Genomic DNA, 6,000 nt, shown 5'->3' with positions numbered 1-6,000 from the left:
AAAATGTGGAATTAAAAGTCCAATAATAATTAATAATCTTTATTAGTGTCACAAGTAGGCTTACATTAACACTGCAATGAAGTTACTGTGAAAATCCCCTCGTCGCCACACCCAAGCACCTGTTCGGGTACACAGAGGGAGAATTCAGAATGTCCAGTTCGCCTATCAAGCACATCTTTGGACTGTGGGAGGAAACCGGAGCACCCGGACACGGGGAGAACGTGCAGACTCTGCACAGACAGTGACCCAGCAGGGAAGAGAACCCGGATCCCTGCCGCTGTGAAGCAACAGTGCTAACCCACTGTGCTACCCTGCTGCCCTGTGATGATCATAAAAATTTATTGTAAAAATCCACCTGGGTTTACAAAGGAAATCTTCCGGCCTTACCTAGTCTGTCCTGTATGTGACACCAACCCCACAGTAATAATAATCGCTTATTGTCACAAATAAGGGTTGTCTCTTAGCTGTCCTCTGAAATGGTGCGGTAAGCCATTCAGTTCAAGTGCAATTAGAGATGGACAACAACTGTTGGCTTTGCCAATGATGCTTACATTCCATGAATGAATGAAGAAGTGTGTTTCCCATGGGTAGAAACTCGCTGCCGGTGCCCCAATGCCATTCCTCTGGCAGCACAAACCCATGGTGCTCAGCCCGTTACTATTCAGGGACCAACCTTTCAGGGATCTTTGCTGAAAAAAGAAACAAATTGTCAAAGCTTTTTGTCTTGCACTCACCAGTATAGATTTGCAGGAACACCAAATCTCAAAGAACATAACAATTTCTACTTCATGAGGAAAGGATGCTGATTGGTTAGCAAGTAGACTCTAATCAGTAGGGGCAGCACGGTAGCATGTGGATAGCACAATTGCTTCACAGCTCCAGGGTCCCAGGTTTGATTCCGGCTTGGGTCACTGTGCGGAGTCTGCACATCCTCCCCGTGTGTGCGTGGGTTTCCTCCGGGTGCTCCGGTTTCCTCCCACAGTCCAAAGATGTGCAGGTTAGGTGGATTGGCCATGATAAATTGCCCTTAGTGTCCAAAATCGCCCTTAGTGTTGGGTGGGGTTACTGAGTTATGGGGATAGGGTGGAGGTGTTGACCTCGGGTAGGGTGCTCTTTCCAAGAGCCGGTGCAGACTCGATGGGCTGAGTGGCCTCCTTCGGCACTGTAAATTCTATGATAAAAATTCTATGAGTACAGGCATTGCCATGGAAAATGCACCAGGGAAAAGTTAACCTCCAAGCTTTTGTTTAGCTTCAAACTAAGCAGGTCAACTCAGATTGGTCAAGACGTTGTCATGGGAAATTAACCAGGGATTGGCTGATCCCACAATTTTGTTTGGTTGTAGAAGGCACAATGCCTGGACATGCTCCTTGTGTTTGCAAAGGACAGGGCTCTGCATGTTAAACCCATGTCCCAGAAGCCTCCTCTCGCATGTTGAGTGAATGCTGAAACATCCCAAGGTTCTTTGAGCAGAAGGGCAGAGGAGCTTTCCCAGTGTCCTGGCCAACATTCGTCCCTCAACCAACAGCAATGGAAAGACTGAAAAAGAAACACATTTATTGCTGACTGTTCTATGTGACATGTTGCTATATGCTAGGTGATTGCAAGATGTCATTGTATGTGAGGCAGTTTTACAGGCTACAAGGAGAAGCAACAAGGTACGATATAAATTCAGTGTGCAGAGAGGTTGCTGTGTTTCCTACACTACTGCTTATACAAGATTAGGCACTGCCCTGGGCACGTTATTGAGGCGGACATTCCCAGTGCAGCACTGAGCGGGTGCTGCACTTTCAGGGGTTCTGCCTTTCAGATCAGATGGCAAATTGTGGTCCTGTCTGTATTTCTAAGGTGAGTATGAGTGATTCCATGGTGAGTGTGAGAGAATCCACGATGAGTGTGAGAGATTCCATGGTGAGTGTGAGAGAATCCATGATGAGTGTGAGAGATTCCATGGTGGGTGTCAGCAATCCCATTGTTATTGTTCCCCCAGAGATCCTACAGATAGATTGCACCCAGAGTTCTTAAGGATGACTCCAGTAACTCCTATAGATTACCCCCAGTACTCCTATAGATTACTTGGGTAACTCCTATAGATTACCCTCGGAAATCATATAGATTACCCCAGCGACTCGTATAGATTACCCTCGAAATCATATAGATTACCCTAGCGACTCCTATAGATTACCCTAGGAAATCATATAGATTACCCCAGTGACTCCTATAGATTACCTCAGTAACTCCTATAGATTGCTCTCAGAGCTCACATAGAGTATCTCCAGATGTCATATAATTTACCCCCATTATCTCCAATAGACTACCCTCATTAGCTCTTATAGGCTGTCTCGTGGCCCCTATAGATTACCCCCAGAGATCCAATAGATTCCCCCCACTAGCTGCTGTAGATTACTCTCAGTGACTTTTATAGATTTTACCTGGAGCTCCTATAAATTGCCCCCAGTAACTCTTATAGATTACCCCCATCAATTCCTATAGTTTACCTCAGTAACTCCTATAGATTGCCCCAAGAGCTCCAATGGAGTACCCCTGAGCTCATATAGATTACCCCAATGAACTCCAATAGGTAGTCCCCAATAACCCCTGTAGACTACCCCCAGAGGTCCTATAGATTACACCCAGTAACCTTCATAGATTACCCCAGTAACTCCTACAGATTCCCCCCAACTCCTAGAGATTATTTCAGTAACTTCTATTGATTTCCTTGGAGCTCCTATAGAATTCTCCCAGAGCTCATATGATTATGCCCATTAACTCCAATAGATTAGTCCCATTAGCTCCTATAGACCAGCCCGAGTAGCTCCTCTGGATTACCCCCATTAACTCATAGATTATACCATTAACTCCTATCGATTGCCCCAGTAACGTCTATAGACTATTCTTTTACTTCCTATGGATTACCCCAGTAACGTTGATAAATCACCCTGTCAACTCGTCTTGAGACCCCATTAGCTCCGATAGGTCACCCTCATTAACTTCTGTAGGTTACCCCCAGTAACTCCTATAAATCACCTCAGCATGTACCAAAGGAATCACCCATGTAACATCCAAAAAATGCCACCAACATCGTTACTGCCGATTATCTCAAACATTTTGTGTTTAAGGTTGTCTCCTCCTTCATAGTGATTTTTATTCTAAGCTGGGCCAGTTTGGTAAAATGAGCGACTCCTTTCGAGCTTGTATTGTGTACCCTTGTGCGCACATGAAAGCACCTTCAAAGGCGAAGGCGTCCTTGGAATCCCGCATTTGCCAATCAGGGTAGTCTGACCAAATGGACAATCAGGGCACAGAAACGTGAACCAATCAGGGCAGTGAAAAGCAGTCCGATGCCAAGCTATTTGGGGAAAGTAAATTTTGCGCCCAGGCCAATATTTATCTCTCGGCCAACATCGGCGAAAACACAGATCATCCGGTTGTTATCACACTGCTGTCTGTGGGATCTTGCTGTGTATACATTAGCTGCCCTGCTACCCACATTTCAACAGCAACCACACTTCAAAAAGTATCTTAAGTGGCCACAAAATCCTTTTGGATTTGATTTTGACTTGGTCTGATTTGATTTATTGTCATATATACCGAAGTACAGTGAAAAGTATTTTTCTGCGGCCAAAGGAACGTACACAGTACGGACATAGTAGACAAAAGAATAATCAACAGAGAACATTGTCAAATGGTACATCGACAAACACTGATTGGTCACAGTGTGGAACAAGGGGCCAAACAAAACAAATACGTGAGCAAGAGCAGCATGGGGCGTCGTGAATAGTGTTCTTACAGGGAACAGATCAGTCCGAGGGGGAGTCGTTGAGGAGTCTTGTAGCTGTGGGGAAGAAGCTGTTCCTATGTCTGAATGTGCGGGTCTTCAGACTTCTGTACCTTCTGCCTGATGGAAGGGTCTGGAAGATGGCAATGCCTGGGTGGGAGGGGTCTCTGATAATGCTGTCTGCCTTCCTGAGGCAGTGGGAGGTGTAGACAGAATCAATGTGGGGGTGCCAAGCTTGTGTGATGCGCTGGGCTGAGTTCACCACACTCTGCAGTTTCTTGCGATCTTGGACCGAGCAGTTGCCATACCAGGCTGTGATGCAGCCGGATAGGATGCTCTCTATGGCACATCTGTAGAGGTTTGTGAGAGTCGATGCAGACATGCTGAATTTGTTTAGCTCCCGTAGGAAATAGAGACGGATATCCTGAGTTTGTTAAAGGCGCCATAGAGATGCAAGTCTTTCTTTGTTGAACCTGTGCCACTTGACTCTTTAGTTTGCTGAAAGAGTTTCATCTCAATTAGTTTTGTGGGCCATTGTCACTTAAACTTTCCTTGAGGTCCATGTTGGAGACTTGCTGTAACACTCTTTCGCAGGGCTCATTATCTTAATGCTCATTGTGGGATCTTGCTGTGCATACATTGTCAGCCTCCTTACAGGACAACAATGGCTACACTTTGAAAGTAGAAGTGTTACATACGAGAGCGAAGCGCTTTGGGATGTCCAGCACTCCTGAAAGACGTTAAATAAATGGGAGTTCTTTCTGTGTTTACCAACCGTGACATTTGTTATCGAGGGTCAGTGATTGTGACAGAGATATTCAGTAAAACTGTCGGCGGGAGATTAATGCCCATGGGTTAAAAACAAAATCGTGAGCAGGCTGCATTTCCAGCTCCCTGGACCCAGTAATTAGGACTGGGATCTTGTCGTTGAACCTATTATTAATGCTGAATGACCCTCCCTCAACACAGAGAATCGTATTTAATGCTAATTACATGGATATTACATTAGGTAAAGCTCCCATCTATTGAAAATTCCTTCAGCCATTGATGAGGCACAGAGGCTGTCTCCATTGTGGTTGTTACTGACACAACCATTGGACTGGAACAGGCACCTGAACAACAATAACTGCATCAAATTGCATCTATATTGCTTCACTACTGCAATAAAATGTCCCAAGGCACTTCGCAGAAGTGTTATCAAATAACATTTGACACCAGGTCTCAGAAGGAGGGGGATGTCAGGGTAGGTGCTAACCAAAGGGATTGTTAGAGAAGTAAGTTTGCAAGAATTAAAGAGAGCTCGCAATCTGTAATAAAAACATGAAAATGCCGGAAGAACTCAGCTGGTCTGGCGGCATCTCTGACTCGATGGGCCAAATGGCCTAATTCTGCTCCTATATCTTATGGAACAGAGCTTGGCGTGAGTTAGGACAAGAAGGAAAAAAACAGTTATTATTTCTTATTTCCCTGTTAGTTTCTATTTTTTTCCTTCTTCCAGACAAGGTCAGGTTTATGGAGGGTGAACGATGGGAGGTTGACCGGGAGCGCATCACTCCCATCTCACGCTGTTTGCGTCTCATGCCCCTGCATGTACAATCTCGAGTGGTTGAAAAGTAATCCGCTCCCGCCCATGTGCCTCGGGCAGGGGGAGGGTTTTGATCCTTATTAAGCAGCCTGGTTTTCAGTGCAGGACTCACAGGAGTTACACGCTCAGCATCCGACCCATTCCACCGTCCAGTCCTCTGAAAGGTAATTGTCCAGTGGGATTCACACAGATTTCCCAGATCATTGCACCAGCCTCTGTGTCCCCTGAAGAACTCTGCAAACTTTTGCTGCCTTGAGGTTTGCTTGCGATGTATTAGTGGCTGCCAGATTTAACACAACGACTTTCCCATATAAGCCAGGCCTGGGTAAGTCCAGTTTGCAGAGGTGCTCCAGGCAATTGACGTCACACCCAGTCAACATCATTGAAGCGTTTCCACGCAGTCCGCAATCTTTCATTCTAGTGTTTGCAGCCAAAGGATAAATATATGCCAAAATATTGCCAAAACACAGTACCCTGAAACCACATTGTGGGCGGCGCGGTAGCACAGTGGTTAGCACTGTTGCTTCACAGCGCCAGGGTCCCAGGTTCGATTCCCGGCTTGGGTCACTGTCTGCACGTTCTCCCCATGTCTGCGTGGGTTTCCTCCGGGTGCTCCGGTTTCCTCCCACTGTGGACA

Source organism: Scyliorhinus canicula, chromosome 13 (assembly GCF_902713615.1).
Source record: "Scyliorhinus canicula chromosome 13, sScyCan1.1, whole genome shotgun sequence".
In the NCBI taxonomy this organism is placed as follows: domain Eukaryota; kingdom Metazoa; phylum Chordata; class Chondrichthyes; order Carcharhiniformes; family Scyliorhinidae; genus Scyliorhinus; species Scyliorhinus canicula.
Note: the sequence above shows the minus strand (reverse complement) of the source record.